This window comes from Orcinus orca, chromosome 5 (genome assembly GCF_937001465.1).
Source record: "Orcinus orca chromosome 5, mOrcOrc1.1, whole genome shotgun sequence".
In the NCBI taxonomy this organism is placed as follows: domain Eukaryota; kingdom Metazoa; phylum Chordata; class Mammalia; order Artiodactyla; family Delphinidae; genus Orcinus; species Orcinus orca.
The window spans coordinates 122,074,971-122,095,437 of NC_064563.1; the positions used below are offsets into that span (position 1 = coordinate 122,074,971).

The 20,467-nt window shown below is 34.3% G+C and overlaps 1 long non-coding RNA gene across 1 annotated transcript in view; it reads left to right on the forward strand.

Annotated features, from left to right (window-relative positions):
* Nucleotides 1-20,467, forward strand: part of LOC125964438 (uncharacterized) — a 337,716-nt gene that overhangs the window by 217,075 nt on the left and 100,174 nt on the right. The window contains exon 3 of the long non-coding RNA XR_007477429.1: nucleotides 16,191-16,234. This is a non-coding gene — a long non-coding RNA (uncharacterized LOC125964438). The remainder of the gene's footprint in view (nucleotides 1-16,190; nucleotides 16,235-20,467) is intronic.

Consider the following 20,467-nt stretch of genomic DNA (forward strand, 5'->3'; position numbering starts at 1 on the left):
GCTGAAGAGGAATAAAAACAAATGTCTTAAGATTAAAAAACTAATTTTATATTGAAAACTTACTATTGAGTCCACAATAAAGTGCTGCATGGCAGGAATATTATTAGCTAAACAAACATAAATTTGGCTAAAAAATTTAATTTTGACCAAATTGACATTTCATTGTCAGTGTTCATGCACTGTATATTCAGTTTCAAATAAAATTCTGGCCACCCAAAAACACCTAGGTAACAGGACATCCTCTCATCTACAAAGTGATTTGTTTATTTCTTCTTAAGCTGTTTGGGTCCAGATAGTGATTTGAAATGTTATTCATCTCTGATTTGAAAAATATTGGGTTGTTCTTAATTTGCCATTTCCTAACTCACTCACTGGTTCTCATAGACAAAGCCAAGAAATTTCTCCCTGTGTAGTCAAGGTAATGCTTTGGGCTTTAGAATAAGATCTAGAAAGTTCAGATTCTAACTCTACCACATTATGCCTAGGGCCAGTTATTTAATCTCTAAGGTTCCTGCTCTGTGAGAATGGAGATATCATTTTTTTCCAAATTTCATGTATTGGTGAAAGAGGATATGTATAGCAGAAATGAACTAGCTTGATACCTACCCCTTGCTGAATACTTAGTAATTATTAGTGTTGCTATTCATCCAGTCATTAGGTATTTATCTGTCAAGTACTGTGCTAGGAAGTGAGGGTGTGAAGATGGATGTGACACATTCTCAGCCCTTAAGGAATGTTCAGTATGGTGGATGAGAGAGAGATGGGACAGACCAAAGAGGTAGGCAATTATAACGCAGTATAAGTATGCTGAAGGGTAAGCAGAAAGAGCTAATGAAACATGAAAATGTCTAACTCAGATTTAAGAAAAGAGAGCTACTTGAGTATTCGTTGAATCATTCAGACAAGTATTTATTTAGGGCCTACTATATACTAGTCATTGCCCAAAAAGCTAGAGATATGGTGAGAAGAAAAACAGATATTGTGTGTTCTGTGGGGAAGATACCATCTTGTGGGAGAAGACAGTATTCTAATAATTACTACAATAAATATAAAATCACAACTATAACAGTTGCTACTAACTGTAACAGTTGCTACTAACTAACAGTTGCTACTGATCACAACTATAACAGTTGCTACTCTCAACTGAGGGTGATTTTGCTCCTCCCAAGAGACAATTGGCAATATCTGGAGATTTTTTGAGTTGTCCCAACTGAGGGAGTGCTACTGTCATGTAATGGGTAGAGGCCACGGATACTGCTTAACGTTCTACAACACATAGTATAGGACCCCACAATAAAGAAATATCTAGGTCAAAATGCCCATTGTGCCAAGGTTGGGAAATCCTGAAGTAATTCCACCACTCTTTATAGAATATAAGCCCATGATGGCAGGGGTGCTTCTATTTTTTTACACTGACATAAGCCCAGTGCCTAGAAACATGCCTGTCATATAATAGGTACAGACGTCCCTCAGTATCCACCGGAGATTGGTTTCAAGATCCACCACGGATACCAAAATCCACGGATGTTTTGGTCCCTTAGTCACCCCCGTATCCACGGGTTCTGCATGGGCAGATTCTGCATCCATGGATTCCAGAATCGTAAGCATACTATGCAGTCCACAGTTGGTTGAACCCACAGATGCAGAACCCGGGGATACAGAGGGTCACTGCACTTAGTAAATATCTGTTGGGTAAATGAATTAGCTGTGACTGACTACCTGAAAAAGTGAATAGCATATTCAAAAGTCTGGGCTTAGAGTAAGTAGTTTATGTTAAGAAGCTGAAAGGAGGCTAATGAGTCTGGAATCAAAGCAAGCAAAAGGATGGTTCCATTGATAAAACCAATGAGAATGGGCTTATAGATATTTAAAATCTAGTTGCAAGTCTTGATCACTTTTTATGTAAAACCTAAATTGTTCCTCCTGAAATTTCATACAGTTTCTTTTTATTCTGCTCTCACTGGAGAACACATTATACACGTTTAAGTAAATCCAACCCTTTTTTTTTGGTCAAAGAAGTCTAAAATATTCTCAGCCTATCATTTTCATCTTTGCTGATTTCTGTTTTCAACGTCCTCAGAATTGTGGTCTAGATCAAGAACGCCAGACAAGAATCAATTAATGACTTAGACAATTTTATGTGTGAGAACAGATAACTCTGGGAGGGATTGGGTTCCTTAGAGTGGTAGTTCTTGAGGGTGTGCGTAGGATGCTGGGGCAGAAATAGGATGGATATTTCAAAAGAGCTGCACAACTGTCTATTCCTGCCATTTGCATCCAACCAAAAAAGTGGAACATTACTTTATTGGGTGATGTGCTTTGACTCCCTGGATGAGGCAGTGTCTACCCTTTAGCAGCTCTCCCAGCTCCCTGTCTATCATTTCTTAATGATGCCTACATTATAAATATTTTTCTTTCTCCTTTACCAGTGGGGAAAGGGTTAAACAGTTTGTGAAGTAAGCATGGTAAAAATAATACTGATAGTGATTACATTTGTGAAAATCTTAGAACATATAATGGATCAGCAAAAGCACCAACATATTACAAGCTTGCACTCTCTCTCTCTCTCTCTCTCTCTGTAATAATATATTCTAAGCAGTTCATCCCATCTATGATTACCTGAACTGCTTCAGCTTTCCTTAATCAAGCAGGAAAATGTGCCCTACTGTGTGCATACATGTACACACACACATTTTCGCCAGTCACTGCTCCTAAGGGCACAGTAGTAGCCCTCCGCATTTGAAGGCAAAGGGATGTCTGGGAGTACATGGGGAGTGTAAGTGAGGAAGGGAAGGAGAGGCTAGGGGGCATGCAGCTGGGTGTGTTCATCTCTACTCATTTCAGCTTCCATTCTATTTGAAAAAGGGAGAGTGTAGCTAAAAAACAGGCATAATTAACAAACCATTTAAATATTTTAGCCATTTAAAAAAAATCTATATATTTATTTTTGGCCGTGGCATGCAGGATCTTATTTCCCCGACCAGGGATGGAACCAGAGTCCCCTGCAGTGGAAGCACAGAGTCTCAACCACTGGACCTCCAGGAAAGTCTCCTTAGCCAATTTACATCAAATCATGCACGTGATATCCAATATTCTTATTTTTGAAATTGTGTTACTATATACTTTTGTATAGTTTATACAATTGTATTATGCATCTAAATAGCTGATTAACAAAATTAACAAATAATTAACAAAATTCAATTACTCCAAGTTCAACTTGTAAAATTGTGTAATTTTTTTGTTATCTGAGTGTACCACCCTTTTAACATTGATGTAACTGAAGAACTTAGAGAGTCATAAACTGAAATTTTAGAAAAAGTACCTAAAACCTAGCAGAGGCATTCCTGGGGTCTCTTTCCATGCCCCAGTGGAACAGTGGAAAACCCGTATCAATCTATTGCCCACCTTGAAGCTTTTCTAGTACAGATGAAAAGTTTCATTTTTCTGGTGGATGAAGGAACTTCAGGAGTAATTGTGTCTACATCATGACATTTATTGAAGTAGACTAAATCAAGAATGGGGGCCATGGTCTGTGGGCTGAGCAATCCTCACTCCCATGTAGGACAGTAATTCTTATCCCCATCTGAGCATCAGAATCACCCTGGGGACCTTTCAGAATGCACGTGCCTTGGACCCATTCCTGGATATTCTGCTTCAGTAGGTCTAGAGTGAAGCGTTGGCATGTATATTTTGAAAAGACTCCTGGGTAGGTCCTGTGTACTTTGTGGATTAGAAATCACCAATCTAGGGTTTTCTTCTCACAGTCATGCTATGAGGGTCCCTAATATTTGGAGAGTTCTCTACTGGACAGAATGTTAAGAGACTCCATTCTTTAGGACAGTGACGTACCACCCTATGATTTTTGGATGTAGACTAACCTAACTTGTCCTGAGTTTCTTCCCACATTTTTACTTGTGATTAACGCTTTATCACAAAAGCAAAGCCCTACATGTTTTGCCCATGTTTAAATAATATTTCAAAGAGAATTTCTTGTAGTGTAAAATATCTCCAACTACTAATTTATTTTAAAAGATTCCTTTTTAAGTAATATAGATTAATAAATCCTGTATGCTTCTTTGAGAAATAATAATTTAGAGAAATATTTTCAAAAGACAGTGATAATGAAGGAAATAACAATAGGTATAAATAACAAATAAATGCATAATAGTTTTCCCTTATAGAACACCTTTATATCTAGTGTCTAACCCATTAGATTATAGGCATTCTGAAGCTCACATGTATTTTAATTAAAATGTGATTCATCCTTCTATATATTTAAAATAATATAGAAATGACCTATTTTTGAATTAGTATTTCATTTTTATGTTATATGTACAAGGAAGAAATCATAGCCTTGCTTTTATTTATTCAATAAACATAAGAAAACCTTTATCAGGTAATTTTAAAATATAATTTCTGCCTTTATAATGCTACTGAAACTACTCCGCTACTATGAACACCTGATGAGGTTTAGTTGCAGATCCAAGGGACACATGTAGTTCTTACTTTATTGGACTTCTCGATGCATTTGACTTGGACCACCATGCTGTTTGAAACTTTATTGACTTCTGTGACTCTCCCCATTCTTCTCCTTCTAATTTTTCACTATTCCTCCTCTCTATGTCCAGGAACACTATTATCTATCATTCTTGAATTTCTTGTCCCTACACTCTACATAGTGTTTCTAGGTAGCAAACTGATTCTCATAATTTCAACTCTTACCAGTAGGAGTTTCCCCAATTTTTATCTCCAGCGAAATGACTTCTCACCTGAGTCACATATTCACTGCCCTCTAGGTGGCTCTACCAGTATCTTAAATTTCGAAGCCACATCTCAGCATTTCCTCTTCAAATCTGCTGTAACTCTTAACACGTGCTATCCAAGGTGATGGCATTGGAATGAACCAGTTTCCAAGCTGAAATTTAAGTCACCTGTGACTCCTTCAACATCATCTCCCATACCTGACCCCTTCTAATATGGCCTTCTAAATATTTCTTTCTCTTTTTTTTTTTTTTGGCTGTGTCAAGCAGCTTGTGGGATTTTAGTTCCCTGACCAGGGATTAAACCCAGGCCCTAAGCAGTGAGAGCGTGGAGTCCTAACCACTGGACTGCCAGGGAATTCTTAAATATTTCTTGAAACTTTCCTTCCTCTCCCTGTGTATTCCCACTGCTCTAGTTTAGGACTCTCATCATTCCTCTTTTGAACTGTTACAAAACCCTCTTAATTTGTTTCACCATTCCAATTCTTGCCTGAGCAACCTACAATTAAATAAAAATCTTAACATATTACCCCTCACATACACTGAAGGGCATCAACTATGTATAACAGGAATAGCAAATTTGCCATCAACGCCATGACTCCGTTGCAACTATGGAAATTTTAGTAACTAAAATATTCAAATTTAATAAATCCGAATATTCATCCAGAATCCTTCTCAAAACAGAAACCAAGCCACCCAGTTACGTCATAAAAGCTTTGGCAATAAGAGTAAATTCACTTGCCATGTTGATTAGGATAAACCCCTTTGTACGACACAAGTTCATCCATGATCTGGCGTTTGTCAAATTCTCCAATTTCATCTCCATCCACTCCCTGCCTTATATTCTATGTAATGCTTCAGTGATAGTCTTTTCTTTCTTAACCATACTGTTTCTTCTTTCTGGGCTTTTGCTTATGCTGACCTCTGTGTCTGGAGGCTTTCTCTTCACACCTCCAACTTTCTGCCAATTTCAATTCCAGTTAATTCTTTCCTGTCCTTGTGGAGCCAGCCTAGTCTGTACCTTGTCCTGACTCCAGTGAGAGATGATGACTCTAATCCATGTTCCTGTAGTATCCTGTGCATATTTCTACCACTGTCTGTCATTGCTCTTATTTTTCTTGATTATAATTTTTTCCAATTATGTGTTTGTCCAGATGATAGGAGTCTTGAAACAGAAACGCAGTTTTATTATTACTCTTTGCAATCTGGGGACAACTTAAACAGTAACTAGCACATAATCAAACATTATATAAGATGAATTAATTAATTTTAAAAGTATTGCTGCAAATGGGGAAAAGTAGGTACATATAGGAAAGGTTTTCATCTTTTTTACAGCAAAAGTCATCAACTTCTGACATGTACTCTCCAGCCTCATAATGTCCACCCCAGTTCACATAATTAATTCATGTTGTCAGGTTGCTATAGGAATTAGAGTTTCAGACATCTGTCTAAATGCCAGAAACACTAAATACATTTTCCATAAAAATGTATATTTAAATGATCACTGCATTAATGACTTCAGAGAAAACAAACTTTTGGTTTTTTTGCAAATTGCCTCTAAATATCTAAATTCTGGGGTTTTGTCATGAATTATTATTATGTATCATACATCAAAGTTATATATATTTTGTGTTTATTTGTCTTTGCCCATATTTAAAAGAACACATATTGACTTGATTATCGGTGCAATGTAAGTACCATTTATTCATCTCATCAACATGCTGTGCCTTTATATGGTTGCAGAACATCTAACAGAAGTAAGTGTTTCAAGGTAGTTTTTATAACATAATTCATACTACTTTTCTGGTCTTCTTAGTCATAAACTGAAGATATAACTTTGCCTTCAGTGAAATTAGCTATAAGAGCTCTATTTAGCCTGGAGAAAATTTCTATTAAAATCCACTTTAATATGGCAATAGATTTTTAGAGTCCTCAGTCAAAAAATTTTGTTCTCTTGAATTTTACTTGTATGTTTCTTTTGTAAAACTAAACAGAAATGACTCTATGCTAATACAGTATTTCTATATTGTCTGAGTCTAAATTCTTGATCAAGGTGTGTGTGTGTGCACATTGTAAAGAATGTGAGAAGCAAGAGACAGAGGAAAAAAAGTTTCAAAATACAAATGCTGTGTCATTTGATCCAATAATACATGAGCTTTCAAGCTGGAACTTAGGTGAACTGGATCTCATATTTTACATGGAATGTTTTGAGAATCATGAGACAGCTATATGAAATATTTCCACTTGATTCACCAAAACATCAGTAAATAGTGCAAAGTAGTTTTCTCTTTGGTGTCTGAATATTATCTGGTGACTCCTAGTTTTGGAATGTGTTGAAATAAAATTGTTTGTCTTAACATATGAGACAATATGTGCACTGGCCAGTTCACAGAGATGAATGGGAGGCTCTCCAGACATATCATAAAAAATTGCAGGGAAAAATATCTGTATGACAAAGAGAAATAGTTCCCTTTTTATCCTTGTTTCAAGTTAGCTAGGGAAACCAACTTCATTTACAGGAAAATGGAGAAGGAAAATCTGGCCAAGGAAATGACTGATTCTGGGCTTTCATAAGTATGTGTTTCTATGTGTGGGAGTACAGATAGGAATCATTTCCTCTGAATGATGTTGTAGCCCAATTCATTCATTCACTAGTGTTTCCTGAGCACTTACTACATGCCAGGGATGATAAGCAAAACAAAGAATTGACCCCACCTCACAGAACTTACTTACAATTTAGTGGCAGAGAGAGGCAGATTATTCAATATTCACACAAACAAAAGTAAAATGTTAACTGTCAGAATTGCTGAGAAGAAGGAGTGCAGAGGAATAAACAGGGTAGTGGGGGAAGCCTGTCTGAGGAAGTAACACATCAGTTGACATTTGGAGGATGGATAAATGTTAACTGGGCAAACAGAAAGGGAAGAGAGCTATGCAGTATCTTTGTTATGAAGACACACATTCTTATAAAAGTTAAAAGTCACACATAGAAAACATACCCACTGACCTCAGACTGTTATTGGTATCTGAGGTGGTATGGAGGGGAAATGAAATATGTTGGGTAGACCTGCGGCTACAATAAGATATTTATTTAGCTTACATTCTAAACAGGGGAACAGATAATAAACATTTTGGCAAATAAATATATGTTAGATAGTAATAAATGTTATGAAAAATGAAGCAAAACAAGAAGATGGAACAATTAGGGAGGGATGCCACTTCAGATTGGATGGTAAGGGAAGACTTTTCTTAGCAGATCCCTGAATGAAGAGAGATAGTGAGCTATGCCCTATTTTATTAATTTCAAGAGCTAGATAAAAAGATGACTTTGGCAAAATGGTAATGCCTATTTAATCTGGGTTGGAGATTTAGAACCTGTTTTATAATTCTTGATAATTCTGTACATTTGTATTTTGAAGTATTAAAAAAGTCATTATATAACATATATGTTTTTAGTCTATGAGAGGGAGGCTGGTGTCTGCAAGGTCCTGGAAGAATCTAGGTTAGCACCAACAGTAGGGTAGGAGTTTCATGTGCGACAAGCCTGGAGAAGTGGGTGGGTGCTAAACCAGCAAGTCCTTGTAGACTCTGTTGAGAATGTCGGTTTTTATTCTAAGACCAATGGGAAGACATTTAAGCCTGAGTAGGAGTAACAAGATTGGATCTATGATTTGAAGAATTTAAGAATTTCCATTTAGTCAAGAAATTTTAAACTGGCATCTACCATTTGCTAGGTATGGGAAGAATAGTGGTGATAGATCTTTATACTTAAAGAACTTGTATAGAGATGGGTGAAATTTTTGCTATCATCTGTAGATGAACTCACTGGCTAGATAGTTTGAGATCTCCCAGTAAACTGCATGTTCTGCACCTTCAGCAACCTGCGTGTTACCATCTTTGGCAAAGGTTGGGCAATCACCTTGATCTCAACGGCTTTGAGAATTTTGGTAACTCACTAATTCATTTATTGTGGAGAAAAAATTTGTTTTTGTGTAATCAAGTATCTTCCTATATGCCGTTTTACCAGTTTTCTGTTGTATCCGTGCAATGTTTATGATCCTTTTCTAAATTGGAGGCTTCAAATATTCCAAGATTAAGAAGTCCTGGGCAAAGGACAGAAGAACCAAGTGAGGGGCATGTTCCTTGCTAAAACAAATATATATATATATGTATAGCTGATTCACTTTGTTATAAAGCAGAAACGAACACACCATTGTAAAGCAATTACACTCCAATAAAGATGTTAAAAAAAATCACCCCTTTGGAGTGTCATTTGAGGATTGGAACTTCACAGATTTTGCCAAAAAGGGGATTTAAAATTCAAGTATCAGTGAAGAATAAACTTTTTGTATTTTGGAGGTAGGGTATGTCTTCTGTCTAAGGAACATTAAGTGATTCACTACTACTGAAGACCTGGAAGAAGTGATAAAGATGAACTCTTGATGAAAATATATGAGTATATGGAAGGATGCCAAACAATTCCAAAAATTGGTTTAAGATCTTTTGAGCACTTGCTTCTGACTTTCGTATTTCCCAATGATTTACATCATTCCTCTGGTGTTTATTATTTTCCACAAAAGTTAACTAATATACCTCTCAAGACAAATGAGGTTCGTAGTTTGCCACGGAGCACATGTTGGTGTTAGTCAAACTTGGTCCTTGATCCATTCTCTTTAGTTGTGTACAAAACAGGGCTACCAAGTTACTCCATCATCTCAAGTGATTTATTGACTGAGGCATAAATTTATTGGCAACTAAGATTTTATCTAAGTAACTCAGATTGACACCATATAGAATAAGCTACCTTATATTCATCATAAAACAAGAGCAGTTTCTTTCTGGAACTTGGGAGGCTATTAAATCTTAATCTTTGGAACATCTAAAATTCAGTTATCATACTATGAAAAAAATAATTGTGCCCAGACTATAATATCTATAGATGAATTCTGAGGAAAAATAATGTATAGCTAATAATGACATTTGCTTTTAAGATAATCATGGGTAATATAAGCAATTAACTGAATCATACATATTTTTATGCAAATGCCAAAACATTGGTGGAATTGCATAAAGTCTGACATATAACTTTTTATGTTGCCATGTTAGAATTGATGAAATTGATTTGTTTGAATGTGGCAAGGGAACAAAATGAAGGGTAAAATAAGCTTATTTATGAAAGAGAGTTGAAATTTATTTATGAAATCAGAAAATGAGGGAACTTGATTTTCAATTCTTTTGTATTTGTTACTACATAGGTTCAACCTCAAGGGAAAAAAAAAAAAAAAAAAACAGAATTGCATCTCCAGTTTGGAAAGCCTTTGCCTCACTTTTCTAACTCAAAGTTTAAAGCGGTATGATACAGTAGAAAAACAAACGGATTCAGAGTCTGCTAACTTAAGATTTAGTGCCGTCTTTCTCAGTAGCAATGAGATGAAGTTACATAAGGATCATATAACTGTTTTGTCTTCCCTTTCCTGAATAACACCTACTTCATAACTTTTGTAAGAGTGGCAGTAAGTAATTAGGGAACATGCTTTAAAGAATTTTAACACATGGCAGAAACATAAAGCATTAAAGTTATTATACTAGATATTAAAGATTGAGAGAGTTGACCTGATGGTGGATGGAGCCTTATGTTTCATCTTCAGAGGGTCAGTAAGGTGGAGCTGCAGGAATTGGGCTTTGGAGCGACAGGGACCCAAATCAAAACCCTGCCTTTGCCCCTTATAGTCTTTCTGAGGTTAGGAAGTCATTTAATCCTCTTAAGTATCCATTTCCTTATCCATAAATGGAAATAATGAGTTTTAACTAATATGTGTAAATGACCTAGGATGGTGTCCAAAGCTAAATGAAGCTCATTAATTTCCTTTCTGGTGCATTTTCTTTAATCACTGTGTTCTTTTCAGATATTTATCTATAATATTTTTGCAATCAATTATGTGCTGCAAAAATTTGAAAAGTGTACTTGTTATCCCATTTTACAGCAAGATCACATGGTGACATGAAGGAAAATCTCAGGCTCAAACGTTTCTAATACCATAAGAGCAAGGTGATAGCTGAGAGCCTCCAGGAATCAGTGTGATTTCTTCTTTTTGTTCTTTTCCTTCCTGATCTTCCTAATCTTCCCACCTTATCTAAAATCTTAACACCAGCTCCTCACTTTCCCATTTCCCTGCTTTCTTTATCTTCATGGCATTTATAGCCATCTGTTATGTTCCATATTTATGTATAAATTAGTTTATTATTTTTGGTAGTATATAAACTCTGTGTGAACAGGAATTTATTATTTTGGATGTAACCTTCCCTTAGTTAAAATTACTAATTATTTTGTATTTCCCAAAATAAAAGTTGAGATATTTTAGGAATAAAATACTGTGCATTTAATTTGTTGCAAAAGAAAATATATTAAAAGAGAGTGTGTATGTCCTTTTAATAAATGATTTAAAACTTACTTTGTCATGTATATAATAAGCATAGCTAAAAATTATGCATCCTAAAACTGTGTGATTTTTAAAATACAGCACATTTTCCGTGTATGGAGATTTTTACTGCAGAAAGGTATCTAACATGACAATCTGACAATCTGTCATTGGGATGCCACCACTGCTTTTCCCAGATCAACTGACAAGACCTTAGCCGGGTTCTTACAGGTTACTTAAGAATACTTCTAGAGCCGTCCTTGGCCATGAAGTTACTGTTGGAACTATTCTTAAACCATGCTATCACCATGCAAGAAAGCTGCAGGTTTTGAAAAATCAGGAGTGGGATTATAATGATTTAGACCTTCTTACTGTTAGGTAGTGAAGGTGATTATAATACTATAAAAGCACTGGGTCTTACACCCTTTTGTGAGAAGGATCTGTGTGCCATTAATTAAACCACAACTTCTACTATTAGATATTATTAAAGAGACCAAACCCAAGAGACTAACGATAACCCTCACCCTACTGTGGACTTGGATTCAACGTGTAGAATTGGGTTATTCCAATTATAGTGTATAGAAGAGAAAATAAGTCGTGTAAAAGGCTAGGCAGAAACAATACATTTATTTCTTATGAACAAAAATTTATGCTTTACAAATAATGTCAGAAATTTAGTATTTTAAAATGGAGATTTATTTTTTAATCTTGTGTTATTCTTCTATGTTGACCATATAGAAGAACATCGGTTTTCAAGTGAAAATATTCTACTAGTAGACATCATATAATATGAAGGGGAGCTGGAAGTGAGCCTCAAAGCTCAAAATGTGAATGCTTTCATGCCCACTATTCCTAAATAATAATTATTATTAAATAATTATTATTAATTATTGTAAATATTGTAGTATACATCTTAATTCATCTATATATCTGTAAAATAAGAAGACTTATCTAGATAATCAAAAAACTTTTAACCCAGTTGGCCTACAGGTAATACTATACTATCAAATTCTATTTTAATAAATATGTGAAGTATAATTATATGTTCATTATAAGAAGCATGCATATTTTGTGTTAGAGGTGTAAAGTGTACACATTATAAAGTTGGTTGTTCCTATGTACTTTTGTAGAAATGCTAAGGTCTAAATTTGCTCTTCTTCAAATGCATTCAGCAACTTTGTGGAATATACACTTGTTGTGACATCTTATTCTAATGAAAGAAATAAACCCTTTGGGAACGAAAACTTAGATAATATTTTATACAGTATTTTAAATTCTCTTGGTTGTTCAAACTGCATTTTTCTAAAACAGGATATCTTTTAAGTGTTTTTGGTAGCATCTTTAATAAGCAGTAGTCTCTCAGTGGAAGAAGAGAGCAGAGAACAAGAGAGTTTCTAATTTGTATTAAAAATAGTAATTTGACATTTACTTCTTAGTCCTTCTCCAACTGTCTACAAAATCTTCCCTTGCACACTATGGTAATCTTGCCTTAAATTGGCAGTGATTTGTACCATGTATGTCACTTTGAAACTTGTATTCATGTTTATTTACATAACCCTGATATTAGAGATATTTAAAAAGCCAAAACTCTAATCTGTAGTCAAGGATATTTGAGAACATAAAATACATAATGGATTAGAAGTATGTATTTCAGTGTTTAACCATATTTGCTTGTGTACAATATAATTGTGTCCATCCACAATACTGTGTGTGTGTTTATATTTATATAACTGTAAGAGTGCTGAACTATAATCGTATAGCTTCTTATAGAAAAATGTAGAAACATTTTATACTTTAATGATTACTGAAATTTCAAAGAACATATTTCCTTGTAATTCCTTCTGTGACTTTATTTCTCTTAAATATGTTTGGGTTAAGTTGCTTAAACTTTGGCTCACAAAAAAATTTTTTTCTCAGAATTCTTTCTTCATGATTTAAGCAGAATTGAAAAACTGGAGCAATAAAATCCAACAAATACATCTTATTACTTAATAATGCTTTATCTTCTTAGGGACACTAGCTGCTTTGGCTAGATAAACTTCAAACTCTCCAAATGTTTGAATTTCACATTTTGGAAACACTTTTTATTTAATGTCTTTTTTATATCCGATATAACTTTTAAACTTATGACATTCATCCTTTGACATTCTGCAAAGGAAACATGAATTAATCATTGAGTTTGTCCGGCAAGGGGAGCGGCATCTTACACTGATACTGTGAGCACACACAAGCTGTGCCTGAGATTATAGCACAAGAAAACATCCCAACAGCTATTGCACTGCTGCTTGCTCAATTCCCAGTCTCCTGAAATTCTAGGCCTTGATAGTACAGGGGTGGACTCTATGCTTATGTAATGTTGACTTTGTTATTGCACTTTCTGAAAACATAGAGGTTACTGTTAATAGCAATGCAAACTGGGCCAGGGGTTGCGGTCCATCTTTTGAAAGCATTTACAGGAAACGGTTTAATAAACCATTGTTATTGTTACAAAAATTATATTTTATTAATTAAGAATCACAAATGATTGTAAATATATAAGTATTTTTTTAATGAAGTCTAGCTGGAAAGCAGATGATTTCATTACTGCCTACAATAATACAGATCAGCCTAGAAAGGGGGAGCATTTGTTAAAGAGCAGTGTTAGACTTTCTTTGAAAGCTGCCCAGAAAACAGATTTTATGTGAAGTAACTACTGTGCGGTTTCTCTCATACCCTGCCTGTAGTGTTAATGACTGCTTTTGTCAGCTTTGTAGCTCTTTTTTCCTTGATTTCTTTTTTTTTCCTACTTTCTCTCACTGATTTGTAAGCAGTTTAAGACTAGAACCCTGTCATTTAACTCTTTGGTACAGTGGTTCTCCGTATCCATGGGTCTGCACCCATGGATTCAACCAACCGTAGTTGGGAAAATATTCAAAAAAAAGAAAAATTCTAGAAAGTTCCAAAAAGCAAAACCTGAATTTCCTATGCAGACAACTATTTATGTAGCATTTACATTGTATTTACAACTATTTACATAGCATTTACATTGTATTAGGTATTCTAATGATCTAGAGATGATTTAAAGTATACGGAAGGAGAGAAATAGGTGAGGGAGATTAAGAGGTACAGACTTCCAGATACAAAATAAATGAGTCACAGGTATAAAATGGACTGTGGGGGGAATATAGTCAATAATTATGTAATATCTTTGTATGGTGACAGATGATAACTAGACTTCATGGTGATCATTTTGAAATGTATAGAAATATCAAATCACTTTGCTGTGTACCAGGAACTAGTGTAGTGCTGTAGGTCAATTATACTTCAAAACAAACAAGCAAACAAACTCATAGAAAAAGAGATCAGATTTATGGTTACCAGAGGTGGGGGGTTTAGGGAGGGGAAATTAGAGGAAGGCAGTCAAAATGTCAAACTTCCAGTTATAAGATAAATAAGTACTAGGGATGTTATGTACAACCTGATAAATATAATTAACATTGCTGTATGTTATACATGCAAGTTATTAAGAGAGTAAATCCTAAGAGTTCTCATCACAAAGAAAGAAATTTTTTTCTATTTTTTTATTTTGGTGTCTATATGAAATGATGGCTGTTCACTAAACATACTGTGAAAATCATTTCATAATGTAGGTAAATCAAATCATTATGCTGTATACCTTAAACTTATGTAGTGATATATGTCAATTATACCTCAGCAAAACAGGAAGGAAAAATTTAAAGTATATTGGAGGATGTGTATGTGTTATATGCAAACACTGCACCATTTTATATAAGGGACTTGAGCATGCGGGGATTTGCGTATCCATGGGGAAGGGGTAGAACTAATCCCCTGTAGATACCAAGGGAGGACTGTATCTCCCTTCACCAAGGAATGGAGTTTTGAATGAGGTAGATACAATAAATGTTGATGCTGTAGGTCCTTTATGCAGGTAGAAGTATGAAGCTTCATCAAGAAGATGGAACTTATCCAGAGAAGAATACACAATTCCACTCCCTCTACTCCTTTCCAATCTTGGTAGTTACAAAGAATTAAGTAACTTAATGCTGTGGGATAATGATGGGTCTGGGAGATGGAAATTCTACCCTTAGTTCTGCCATGAGCTAGCCATGGGATCTTGCTTTGTTTTGCAAAGTGAGGATGTTGGACCAGTTGATTTTTAAATTACCTCCTAGTTCTAAGATTAATTCTTTTCTAATGAAGAGCACTAGAATATCCTTACAGTAATTCCCTATGCCAGGTAATAACTCTCTTAAAACTCTGGAACGTAGGACTTGATTTCACTACAAGCTGAAATCTTGTGATCATATCCACAAAATGGACTACAATTTTAGTACCTGTATTTTTTTAAATTTTATTTTATTTTTGTGGTACGTGGGCCTCTCACTGTCGCAGCCTCTCCCGTTGTGCAGCACAGGCTCTGGACGCGCAGGCTCAGCAGCCATGGCTCACGGGCCCAGCCGCTCCGCACCATGTGGGATCTTCCTGTGTCCCCTGCATTGGCAGGCGGACTCTCAACCACTGCGCCACCAGGGAAGCCCTAGTACCTGTATTTTTAATGATATAAAAAGATGTTATTAAATCTAGAAGTGTTTTTAAATTTTTTTGTTGTTTTTAGGTTGTTGTTCTAGGTTTTAGGTTGTGGTTTTGCTTCATTTTAGTAATATGGCATGACTTTACATTTTTCTTTTCACCTTTACCAACTGTCAATAGTAAAATTTCTAAATTGGCTAATAGTTGTGAACTACAAGAGTCTTAATCACAATGTCCACGTACTACAGACAGTAAAAAGTTCTCAATCCACATATATATTTTATTCTAATACTTGTGTGCCCTTCAGTGTTGCCAGAATCATTTGTGGATGGAACAATTGATGCCTTGCCATGGTAAATAGACTAACCCCCAGCAAACAGACCACTAACACTTAATGTTAATAATAATGCTAAAATAATAATGCTTAAAATCCTGCTATTTTATTATCCTCTATGTCATCTATTTTCCATTTGTTTCTTAGGGTATCCTTGAAGGTTAATCAGAGAACCACTCACATGCCTCAAGGTAGGAAAAATAACCCTTTTTTTGATTATAAAATATTTTGTATTTGTTTTAGCTATGTTTTAATACTTCACTCCCTTTGTTAGATATAGATAGAATTGATGTTGCTTATTCTGAAAACCTGAAAAATATTATGTCTACTTACCTGTTAAACTTGAAATCATCCAACACATAGTGTTTAGTCATCAGTTTGAATTTTTCTTCCATACTATTACATACTACTACAGTTTATTATATCTTTTAGAGTTTATGTTTTACTGCAGATAGAATTTATTCAATATTTTATATTTTTGTATTACCTTTTTCATAATTTTAGGGTAGTTTGACATTACCATATACTATTTCCATGTATCAGGAAGATAATTATATAATATATACTCTTAGGTATACTAATATATGCAATATATTGTTAGAAACTGAGATTCTCTAGCCTACCATAATTTCATAGCTTTCTTCTTATTTTAAAACTGTAATTTTTGAAGAAACCACCAAAGTAACCATAAGTATAATTAGCTATCATGATTTAGTAAACTAAATGTTAATTTGGAAGAATTTACTTCAATATTAGCTTTTCTTAATAAGAGTGCCAGAAAATGTGGCCCTTTTCTTGGCTAGGATGTATGTGAAGATAAATTTAGAATTTCTAGTCTAGTAAATAACTTCTCTGATAATAGCTTAATTGTAGCTATTTCTAACCAAATTGTTTAATTGTGATAAATCACATGCAAATTGTTCAGATGTAGGTCAACCTCTCACTCCTTCATTCTAGCACCTCTTTTCTAATTCAAGACAAACCGCTCAATGCCTAAAAGAGGTAGAATGGTACAGATTAAAAACGTAAGACAAAAACCAAACAATAATAACATAAAAATAAATAGTGGGCTAGGAGCCACAAAGATAGCAAGGCAGGTTGCATTTATTTTACCTTAGCTGATGATCTCTTATGCTGTGTTTGTACACTATCATTTGCTCACTGCTCATGAGATTTGTGGGTGACAAATCATGGTGCCTCTAGGATGCTAAGTTTCCTCATCTGTATTTATTTTTGGTGATCTGGTTGAGTGACACAAGTGGGACTCAGTGATGGAAAAGAATGCCTTGTGTGGCTCTGGGGAGGCCAACTGAGCTATATTGCAGTTGTATAAGGTCTGGAAATCCTTTATTTTCCTAACTGCTACATTCTAGTTCTAATCTATAGTTGCCTTTGTGATGGGTCATTGTATCACTTTCTGATGAACAGCTGAGATTTTATGAATTCTATTTAATCATTATATGTTGTCTACTATACTTTGAAAGAAAAATTTTTATCTTCAGTTTCTAAAGCATCAAAAAATGATAAAGCAGATTCATGAGTTTGTTATATTTGCTGTCTTTTACCTCTAGGTGATTATCGCTGATACTTTTGGTATATTGACAGAAAATAGTGAGCATTCCTGGTTATTGACAAAAAATTATTTTGGCCTTAGTGCTAATAAAATTAGAAATCTGCCTTACTATAAACATAATTTTTAAAATTATCTTCATTGGAATTTTATTTAAGAATTTGAATTTATATTTTCATATAACTTATGATTTTAACATTTTCTAACATTTGTTTTGAGTTAAATTTTTCATTCTTGAAAAATTACTGAATGAAATTACTGACTTAAAAAGTGCCAATGATTTTTCTAATTCTTAGAATGGGGAAAATAGATGGTGTATACTTTGTATTTCTTTCAATATAAATACTTTTGTTGTTTGAATTATTTAAAATTAAAAGTTAGAGAATTATACTAAATAGAAAGTGATATTTCCCTCAAAGTTAGCTACTAATAAAGTTTGGGTGTTTATTCTTCCAGATTCCTTCTTTATATACATAAACATCAATATCAATCTATGCACATAATGCTTTCATACCATATGCATGATTCTGTGTTTCTTTAACATTTTAATTATGAAATTTTTTCTAAGTCAATATATGTTACCTATTTCATCCTTTTTAATGGCTGCATTTTAGACACATTTTTGATGTACCATGATTTATTTAACAGGCCCTCTAAACTTCTTTTTAATAGAATTTTATAACAGAATGAAAGCAGGCCTTCCTTAATTACATTTTTGGCAGGCATACAAAAGAGTAATTCCCATTTGTATATTGAATTAGGAAATTAAGGAGTGAAGGAAAAGTGTTACAGTAAAGAGGCATAAAAAGTATTAGGTAAGTGCACATAAATGGTCAGCGGAAAGAAAAGGGAATAATATAGATGTTCATGGAACCGTGTTTTAGATATGTAAAAGTAAAATTCTGATATTTTTTCCAGGTTCACACAACATGATACACCTTCCATAGCTTTCAAAGAGACATTTCCCTTCATCCTCAGTCTCAGCAGTCTTACATCTTTTTAACGCTTTGGGGAAAAATAGATCTCATCACACATGTTATGTCACAATATAAAAATTCATCTCGCATTTATCTTTTTTTTCTCTACTTGCTGTTAACTCTTAGAGGGTAATGACTGTGGGCTACTCATATCTGAACTTAGTAGGTGCTAAATTGGATTGAAGTGTGAAAAGGGGGAGAAATCAGGTAGAAATGTTTAATCTTACCAGAAGAAGGTTCCACTATCTGCCTATTATCTCTGGAGCAAATACAGTAATAATTAATTATTCTGATGAATGGGATACAAAGGATATAAACACGTGATTTTTGATATATAATGACAGTTCTTTTAAACTGAATTTTAATGATTCTTAGAGGCACTCATGCTTAAAATCAGACCTACAAGTTAAGTGCTTCAGAAAAATATTTATAAATTTATGAAAAAATATTTGTATGGTACTGAGCTTATTTATACATTACCTCATATGGATCTAAAAACACTTTGTCAGCTTTAACGTATTATACACATGTAAGACATTATTTTTATTGGTAAGACAGTAAGAAAGTTGGCTCCGTGGATTTAAAGTATGGACGGTTATTTACAAAATAGAAGTAATATATAAAAGAAGCAGTTCTTTATGTGAATTCTGTTAGAAGAAAGGGAATATTGCTTTTAATACTTGTATATAATGCAAATTGCTACTCATGCCATTTAAATGAATCTTTGACATTATCTCAACCAGCAAAAGTAAAGTTATTAATAGTTTGAATTATGCCTGAAAGAATCTTTGATTTCACATTAGTCTGAATTCAATAGTAGTGTTAATTTAAAATATCTGAACATATGTACCAATTTCTTTTTTTTTAACAGGAAAATGAAAAATTAGTGGGTGTAAAAGTCTCTTTTGAAACTGAATGTAATACCTACTGCATAATAGCTTTTCTCCTCATCTGACTTGCAGAAGTCACTAGCCTCAAACTCTGATTTTACATACATTTTACTGAACAAATCAGGAAGGAGGAAAGGATCTTGGTCAGTCGTCTAAATACATTTTTGAGCTTGTTTTGCTGACCTTTGCTTGACCAGAGCTTGAACCTTAGTATTTCAGATGTATATTTTTACATTGTCTTTGCTCTCAAAGCTCTCCAGTCGTTGTTATCTATTTGGCCAGGGTTGTAAATTCAAGTATTTTTAGGACCCATGAATATAACAAAAGTGGGTATAACAGGCCAGTATTGTACAATAGGGAGTGATGTGGACTGAGGAACAGATGATCACATGCTCAACATCCAGGGGCTGCTTCTGCTCATTGCAGTCAAATATTCTAACTAACTGTATGTTCCAGTAGCCATAACTTCTAAAGGTAAAGGGAATTAAATATTGGAATTTCTATGTGAAATCTCATAGTTTTTGAATATGGGCTCAGATTTTAAATGTTGGGGAAAAAAAGAAAACCATGAAAAGCAATTATGACGTGTCCTAGATAAGCAATTTGCTACCTTTGCATAGATACCCTTGTAAATATTTGCTCAATCAATGAGTGAATTATAAATCTCAATAAGATATAGGGAAATTAAAGAGCATGCTAACCCTTGTTCTCCCATGTCCATTGGAAATTCATATAATACTTTAAGGAGGGTCATAGCCATTAGCAACAAATATGGAGACCTACCAGATAAGCCTTTTCAGTCTATCTCTGGATTCCAGAAAGGGGAAAGCAAGAGTGAACCTTTGTTAAAATATAGTATGATATGCAAAAGAATGATGGTTAAGAGACATTTTTTTGAACACATTTTTATCTTACCCCCAAATTCATCTTATGCTATTAATTTATTACCATTTTTTCTTTCTTTTTTTTTTTTTTTTGTGGTATGCG